The sequence below is a fragment of the Hydra vulgaris genome, chromosome 05 (assembly GCF_038396675.1).
Source record: "Hydra vulgaris chromosome 05, alternate assembly HydraT2T_AEP".
Classification (NCBI taxonomy): domain Eukaryota; kingdom Metazoa; phylum Cnidaria; class Hydrozoa; order Anthoathecata; family Hydridae; genus Hydra; species Hydra vulgaris.
Genome location: NC_088924.1, coordinates 45,266,114 through 45,275,904, shown reverse-complemented (window position 1 = coordinate 45,275,904; position 9,791 = coordinate 45,266,114). Strand labels below are relative to the sequence as shown.

Sequence of the window (9,791 nt, the reverse complement as noted above, 5' to 3'; positions counted from 1 at the left end):
AAATTATATATTTTATAAAACTGGTTAGGCATTAGGTAGATTTAAAAATTAATAAAAAATCATTCTGACATGGAATCATGAGATGAATTTAGAAAATGCTTACCCCTAATTCCTAAAGATTTTATTAAAAGAGATCCTTCTTCATTTAGAAAATCTTAATTCAACTAAACATTTGAAATATGAATGCCCAAAGCAGTTAGGTGTTCCTTTTTCCTTTGGCCAAGTATATACCCAAACACGCCCACAGCATAAATATTTACTATATTTTTTTTATATTAAAGTGAAGACGAATATTAAGTATTATTATTAAATATTAAGCTGAAGACGAAATGATTAGACGTTAAGAAAGAAGAACTTAGCATTCTGATGTTATATTTTAGCTCGTCGAAACATGACAGCTAACAAAAATTGGTATCCGGTAAGTTTGTGTTGACGGTGAGGCACTCGTCAATTATCTAGCAAAGAATATTGGAAACAGTGAAATAATTTTTTTTTCTGTTTTTTTCCTTTTCAAATTAACATAAACTATCAAACTAGTAACGTCTGTTTTCTCTTCTAGAAGCGCATATTTAATTGTTTATTAATAACTCTTAAACTCATGAGCTAGAGGTGTGCAAAACTCAATGTTTCGAGTTCAAGTTTATTTAATCATCGAACTCAAATCGAATGTGTTTAGTTATTCGAATATAATTCCAATTTCGAACCTAAAGTTCGATATTTAAAAAGTTGCTGCAAAATCGTATTAAAACGCTTCAAAAAGTCTCCTTCATCAACAACTGGCTTATTTACTCACCTAAGAAATTATCATAAGAAGGAATCAGCAGAGTGTGATAAAAAGGCACGAGAACCTAGAGGCCCTGGAATTTCACGGGCGCGGAGACTTGTGGCATCTTTAGAAAGAAGGTTTTCTTCTTTTGACGAGGTAACATAAATAATTATTTAAATACTGAGACTCAGTATATAAGTGTTTATTTCAGTGTTTTATCAATCTTTTTCGACATCCACTGTTATTATCAATCACGCACTAACTTTTAATTACCTATTTCCACATAAAGCTTTCTTAAACTTCAATTGCATTACAGATAATTGTCATACTTATCAAATATATTATTATCTAATTATTTATATTCCTTGAACTATTTGACAGTTTCTGTAATATTTTCTTAGGTTCAGCCAGATGCAATTTGCGCACTGGTAGATCCCTGGTACAAGTCACTTTACTACAAGCAACCTGAGAAGCTGGCGGCCAACTTATTAAAGCTTCGTGAATTATTCAATGAACTTTCTACAGTACCAGATTCAGGACCAAAACTAGTCCAGTCTCAGCACTCAGTGACGGAGTCCACACTAGAAACACAATTAACAGGCTTGTGGGAATCCCTCGATAACACGATGAAAGCAACTGCAACCAACGACAATGTTTCTGATGCTGATGTGTCAAGTACAAGCGCGCTTGATGACGATATGGCAAAGATATGGCAATTGGGCGCAATTGTTGTCCACTGATATGGTTTAGGTAAAATAAAAGTTGATTTTCTTGTCTTGCTAAGCTCACTCAATCACTTCTGGCAATCCCAGCGACCAGTGTCAATTCAGAGCGTCTGAACTCAACATTTGGGAACATCGTTTCCATTAAACGCTGCAGTCTTCTATCAGAGCGTGTAGAAGAACTTATCTTTCTTCATAGAAATTTTGTAGACTTTTAGCATTAGGATAAGTATGGTTTGTTGATGATGACATTTTAAAATGAATTGAATGTACACTTTCACTAATATGTTTAATAATCTCGAACTCGAACTCGATCAAATTTTTTGTAATCTCGATTGATCGAAGATAAAAAACCTAATCTCGCACACTCTACCATGTGCTATAGAGAGGGCTTTCTTAGAAATTTTTAAAATGATTTAGAATAAAAATTGCTAAATGTTTTTGTATATATGAGGGTGTAATTACTATAACTTACGTACGGAAATCTTAAATCTAGACGTTACTTTTTTCTTTCTTAGTTAAAACCTTATACCTTATTACCTAATGTTCATAAATATTCTTGTGCTTCCTTGTTGGAATCTATATTTTTACAACGTGCTACATATTTCTTTTGTTTTTAGTTATTAAAAATATGAACTATGATTAGTGAGGTAAAGCAGATGTTTGTAGTTTATCTGACAAAACCACTTTCGGTAAATTTGCATTGGGTGATAAACTACCAACAATCTAGGATGTAGTTAAACTTAGGTGTTAAAAAAAGGCAGTAAATTAAGTTGTTTCACTTTTGTAATTGCAAATATTGCATATAGAAATATTTTATATTTGAAAGAAAACATAATAAAACTAAATTATTACTTTGCTTCTTTTATACAAGTTAAATATTTTAATGCAATGTATTATTTTTGAATTTCTTAGTTGTTTTTTCAAATTGTTTGAGGAGGGCAGAAAACTTTTTGCGAGAATGTCTAACGAATATTCGAATATTCGATTATTTGCAACAACTTAAGAGGAAATTTCAAGAGAGATTTAACTTTCTTTAAACTTTACATTTCTGTTAGCATTTCATTATGAAATAGTTTTGATTTTAGAATAAGTGTTGTGTTGTCCATTTGTATGCAGTAGCTCTGCAACAAATGAAGCAGTTATAATTCAGCAGGATTAAACCTCTTTAATACTTTACCTATAAAGTTACAATGACTTTTTTAAATTGTGTACAATATTGTTATTAAAATGAAATAATCAAAATTTTGCATAGATTGTCAGTAGATTTGAAAACGAGTAACACTTGCTCATTATCGTGTACTATGGAGCATGTTAAATTATGAAAACATACATAATAAAGTCAAGTAGAAAAGTACAAGATTCAAATGATGTGCATTAAAGGGGCCAATTGTGTTAAATCGCAATGTGTAACGGAGCATTGGTCAAATGTCAATAGAACTTAATCGTAAATTAGATCGAAGATCCTAAATTAATATGAAAAAAAAGTTAAATTTAATATGACGGTTTTCAAATATCTACGGTGATATATATAAAATAAATTTTTACAGATAGAAGTCAATATTCGCGATTTTTTTAATTTTTTCAACCATGTTTTATACCAGATATACCATGTTTCATATCAAACATCAGCGAATGACCTCTTAAACTTTGGAAAAAAGCTGTACTAAGCTCCTTACGCCACAACATCTTGTCAATCCCAATTGTTATTTTGTAAAACTCAAAAAGATTACCGCCTATACGTCTCGCTACCATTGTTGTTTGTCCCAAATTTGTCAATCTTTTAGTATAACTTATGTGTTTTAGTTTAGGAGCTAATTTAATAAACTATTTTACATCTTTTGCTAAATTTATTTCGTAATCAAATATAGATTTTTTAATTAGTTTTTATAATTGTTTAATAGACTAACTTTTAGTAATTAATCAAGCTTGTATTCTTAAAGTGTATACCATGCACTCTGTACCATAAACTACGTTTTTTTCTAATTAAATTCTTAATTTGTCAATTTATTATTTGTCTATTAATGCATGGTTTTTGAATAGAACTAGTTGATTGGAAGTTGCGCGAAATATATTGTTTTCAAGCTTATTCGTAAATTTTTAAAAAAGTATTCATAAAAATGGTTTGTAATCGTTTTATTAATAGTTTTAACACAGTTTCTTTTATAAAACATAAAATTCATCTCTAAATTTTCATTTTTTTAAATTAAATCTCTTACTGTTGAACTTTTTGTTACATGACTTGAGCAGGTTAGTTTCCTATGTTACGATGTAATGGGTTTTAGTAATTTGACTAAGTGGAGCATCATATTCAATGTTGGTTACTAAGTTTAGTCACATATTATAAGATCTAATATGTTTGTTGGTTTATCAAGAACCATTAAAAAAAAGTTGATTTGCTAACTATTTGATGCCAATAATGCATGTAGTTGTAGTGAAATTAAGACCACTCCCTCTCAAAAAAATAACCTGTTATTAGGGCCCTAAAATACTAAAAAATTTTCCTCAAGGTACTACAACTAAAAAAAAAAAGCTTGTTAAACATACATAAGGGCCATAAATTTGAAAATAGGTCCCCTATATTCGTTGGGCTCACCCCAATTCGGGATGTGGGGTAGCATAGTCACGGCTCTGTTTCTCTGCTTGTTCGGCAGTTTTCTTTTAATTCAATAGTTCTATCTTTATTTCATTTAAAAATAATTAAAATTACTAACAATAATTACATTTAAATATTTTTTAATGATCATTTCGTTTTTTGTAGTCTTTATTAAACCATTAGTTGAATTATTTTCTAAGGCATTATTAAGTATTTTTTTGTAATGAAAACTATATTAGCTTTAAGATAATTCTTTCCGCTGACTTTTAATGCTGGCGCTAATGAAATATATTTGTTGTTAAGGTAGGGCTAGTTAACGAAGTTGCACCAAGTTCAATTCACACCTGCAAATTTTCTAAACGCTTGTATATAGCATAAAAATACTATTACATTGATAATTTGGTATTTTAAGCGTCTAAAAACTAAATAAAAAGCTAAATAATATTTTTTATAATAACATAATAACTTTGGTTGCTTGCACCAATTATTAGGCTTTTTTTGCTTCAGTTTGTTAAGCTTTTCTTGCTTTTTTGCACGATTGTCGTGCGATTAAGCTTTTCTTGCTTTTTTGCACGACGCACAGTGGAATATTTCAAGGTAAAAGTCGATCAAAAGTCGATTGCAAGAATTTTGTAAAAGTATACTATTAACTATATGTCATGAAAGCTTTATAAAGGCTACATCACTAAACAACAATTTTAGTGTTGTCAAGTCCCTCTTCCAGGTATAACAGTTGTTAAAACTCGGACTTCGCGTGAGCTCTCCCAGTCGGCAAATTTAGTTGTAAATGCGCATTAGAAACTCGTTTAAATACGTATCGATGTGGTATGTATGTTAGCCATTTTATCGTGTCGAACACGCATTAGAAATACGCATTAGATGCATATAAAGACAGGTATACAATACGACGCCTACTGGGTATCAGACTCGCATTTGAAACTCTTGTAAACACGTATAAAACACGATAACCAGAGAATATTCAATAAAGTATTTTCCTGGTGTTACATGCGCATTTAAAACTTTCCAGAATACGCATTATTTACGAATATATGTTAGCCATTTTATCGTGTCAAACGCGCATTAAAAATAGACATCAGATGCGTATAAAGACAGGTATACAATACCACGCCTAAAAAATCTTCTTTTTAAAATCTGTCACAACACAAGTACTAGAAAAGGAAAGTCAAGGAAAGCCTGTAAATACCTAAAAAAAGACATGAAAAAAAAAATTACAATTTTTAATTACAAAAGTACTATTTGCATTTTATTGTTAGTAGAATTAGGATAATAATAACAGAAAATATATGAACCGGTCATTTCGAAAAGGTCACAAGTCCATTTACTAAAACTTTTCAAAATCAACAAAAATATGATTTTTATTAAAATAATGTCTAGGTTGCTAAAGAAATTAAACATAGAAGTAGATAAATAAAGAACATATGTAACTTATTTATTTTTTTATTTTTTATAAAAAAAACATAAATCATACAGAAATTTTTAATTCAAACTTATAAACTAACTGCTAAAAGTTTTGGACTTATGTCCTTTTCGAAATGACAGGTTCATATATTCTGTCTACAGAATAATTAAAAAAGATTATAAAAAGGCAATACAACACAATGTATACATTGTTGCTATAGTAACGCTGGCAAATAACATCACAACTTAATAAGATATTTTATTAACTTAAATACTTGGACTAAAAAGATTTTATTTATTACAATATTTGAACAATCAAGGGACAATTATAGTTTAACAATTTGAGCAACTATATCATAAAATAGCAAGCAACTCGTAAAATATTTCTTATAAATAGTCATTATCATTTGTGGTATTAAGAAATACGTAAGAGCTCAGAAATTACATAAGTTTTATTAAATCTCCCACTCATCTAAGAGAGAGAGAGAGAGAGAGAGAGAGAGAGAGAGAGAGAGAGAGAGAGAGAGAGAGAGAGAGAGAGAGAGAAAGAAAGTGTTTCCAAAGCAGCATGTTAACAAATGTAAAAAAGCACGGAATAAATAGTAGTAACTGGTTTTATTATGTTAGCTAATTTCCAGCATTTCTTAATTAAGCACCAGCTTCTCTCTAACTGTTGAATAATGATTAATAGAGTAAATTTCACATCATACTAAAATTAAAAAATTAAAACCATGTTTCAACAGTTAGCTAACTAATCAAAAGATGACATAGGGAAGACAAACTAAAAAAAAAATGAAAAAAAGAACATAATTATGATAGAAATTATAAAAAAAAAATTATTTAGATTTAAAAGTGTTAATTGTTACTATAAATAGTTAAACTCATACCTTGCTTTGTTCTGAAGTGTCTAAAGTAAAATCAAATTAACAAACATTAACACTGCTTGACACTGAATTCTGTCAAGTAAGTTTTCTGCACGCTGAGTTACATTTCCTACATTTCAACAACGATTATATTCATCCTGCCTAGATCTATTTTTTTCATTTGACAACTATTTTCAAGTTGCCTATTAGCATTTTACATTAATAACTTTGTTGAGCCTAATACTATCTATTTCAATCTCACTGTTATCATTAAACATATTACCAGTAATCTTACTATTGTTACAATTGAATAAATGAATGTAAAAGAATTTTACAAATTGTGATCTTTTCTAATCAAAGACTTTATTTAAACTTAAGATTTATTGAAATCCATATCTTTTTATATGTTTATATACAAGAGTCGTTTATCAAAAATATTAAACATTTATTTACATCAATTATTTTAAATTAAACAAAGAATCTACAATGCACAGAATTATTTTTACCTTAATGAACAAAAATAATAAATGCACAATCTTGTATAAAAAATTGAAGCAATGTCAGTCAGTATATTTTACTCTGAAGTAATTATATATATATATATATATATATATATATATATATATATATATATATATATATATATATATATATATGTATATATATATATATATATATTTAAATATACTGAAATATAGGCAGATTTAAGTTTATAAACTTTCGTGTCAACAAATTACAGTCAGTTTTCCATATTAAATACACAAAATATATATCTAATATAATATATATCAAATATAAAATAAATCCAATATAAAATAAAACAAAATAGTAAACTTACTCAAACCAGTATCAGTTACACCGTGTGAAGTAAATAAAAAACACTTCAGTTCTTTTCAATCACTCTAAAAAATTACTTTCAGCTCTTTCCAATAGCACTAAAAAATAAAACAAAACTTGCTTAGCTGAGTTGCCTAGTTTATAAGAATCTGAAAACAGATAAGTAAAAAACCAAGAACAAACAAACATTTATTTGTTAGAACTGTTATATTTAGACAAATTAAATTAAACAAAGAATAATGCCAATTCTCCTTAAAAGTTAAAAAAAATTTTCAGCTCAAATTTGCTTGCAGACTTTGCTTGTAAAATAAAATGTGAATAAGAAACACATTTAAAAAAGCCTAGAAAAAATTAATAAAAATTTACATACATTTGTTCTTTTATATCGCATAAATCCATCATATGATAAATCTGAAATGAAAAAATGTAATGGATAAGTAAATACAAAGAAAAACATCAAATATGAATCGAAAATAAATATATATGATAAAGATAAGATGTCATGATAAAAGAGTAATAGTTGGTAAATATTGTTATTTCATGTTAGCTTTTAGAAAACAAATCATGTTGGTACTTCATGGTTCTAAAAATTCAAATTGAGGTATAAATAAAATGTATATACGGCAAAATGATTTTTCTTGAGTGGCTTTTAGTGAATGATTAAAAGCAGTGAGTTTCAATAATAAAACCATTTATAATTTTTAACAATAGACACTAACATAAAGGTAAGCCAAATGTAACAACATTAGTAACATAAATAACAACTTTACGCAAAATCTTGCTCAACACGTTTGCCAAGTCACACACTTTGAAAACATGGAAACAACATAATATAAACATATATAATAACTATAAAACACAATACATTTATTTAACTTTATATAACATATATAAACACCTCATATAATATTTATATACACAATAGATACATTTTATACTATTTTAATGACACATTTATAAAATAATTACATAACACATATTACCACATACATATTTTTATCAAAAACTTTTTAACTTTGAACATAATATAAACACATATGCAAACTATAAACATATATAACTTGAATTGCGCGAACAAAAAATTTAAAATAACATGAAAAAATCTAAAAAGATTCATATATACATTCATATATAAAAGCATATATCTCGTAATAAAATATCAAATTACAATTATATTTAATTTAAATCAAATACTTATTGAATAAAGAGCAAAAAACAGATAGAAGAACCGCAATCCTTATAGTACAAATCCTTTTTAGTACAAATAAGTACTGTAACTGTATTGGAGATATGCGATACTGCTTTAGCAGAACGATATCTCTTCATACAACTTTTCATGTATTCCTGACTATTCCTTTTCATTCCAGACAAACTTTTTATTAAATTTCTTAAGAGCCATTGTCTGAGAAATCTAGGCAAAGTCTGGAAGTGATGTCTTCAAATTGTACTCATTTTTAGATATTTTGTAAAATACAATGAAAATGGGCCACTGGTAATTTTTTTTTCAAAAATTTTTATTAATTACGGAGATATTGTGTCCCAAAATTTGGCCCGTTTTGAGAAAATTTTGCGCATGGAGTGCAATTGCTACTTTAAAGAGTAGTTTTAGCAACATGAATATGACAGAAACATTTCTTTTTAATTTTTTTACTAATCTGGGTAGGTTTCTTCAGTAAAAGTAAAAATTCAACATGATTACATTTTCAGTTGTCTAGAAATCGTGGTCCGAAACCACATCATTTGAAATTTTACCCTAACTTTGAGCTCTAATATCTCTTAAGGCCAATACTTGCACGTAGTTTTTTTAGGTGTTTTTGAAAGACACTAAGACATACATTGATTTTTTGAAACAAAAACCATGTGCATGCAAGGACCTGGGAAGGAGTAACCTGCCAAAAATCACTTTTTGCGTTCAACGCGCTTTGATAGATTACCCATAACAACTGTGGCCTTAGGTCCACCATAAACAGTATAAGTTATTTATTTTCCTTAAATATGCATCTTTCAATATATGAAAAAAAATCCATGTGCTCTGGTGATAAAAAGCCTACAGAAGTCCTAGAAGTAGCCTTATTTTGCCAATTTTTTAACTAAAAAAATACCCTAGCAACGGTCTAGATATACTTAGCAACGGCTACTTTACAGCCATTTCAATTAGTGCTGCTATTAAAAATTTTAATATAATACTTTTTTATAAAGAAACTGTACAAGAGAACTTGAAAAAAAATTTTTATTTTAAATTTATCAATCAAAGAAAGAACCATTAAACTTCAAGATCGTTTTTTCCGTTTAAAACTGATGGGAAATACAGTTTTCTAAGAATTAAGAAAAATATATAACAAATTTATAATGGCCGATCTGAATTTCCACGTTGTCAATATCGTCTTTTGAGAGTGAATAATCACCTTTTTCATTAGTTGGTGTTGGTGCATCAATCTTACAAACAACGTCAAGAGACGAACATTGGAGAATATTTTCTTTGGTTGGCCACTTGAAGCAGTTCTTTCCAGGTGTAACAGGATATTCCATACAAGAAACATATATATCATCATCATTGACCTAATGGTTGAGGTAAAGTAACGTCTAAT

At 28.3% G+C, this 9,791-nt stretch overlaps 1 long non-coding RNA gene across 1 annotated transcript; it reads left to right on the top strand.

Annotated features, from left to right (window-relative positions):
- The first annotated feature begins 559 nt into the window (after window positions 1-559).
- On the top strand, window positions 560-1,771 carry LOC136080079 (uncharacterized). The gene is made up of 2 exons (XR_010638434.1): window positions 560-922; window positions 1,168-1,771. It is a non-coding gene; the product is annotated as an uncharacterized LOC136080079 (long non-coding RNA).
- Window positions 1,772-9,791: the final 8,020 nt, after the last annotated feature.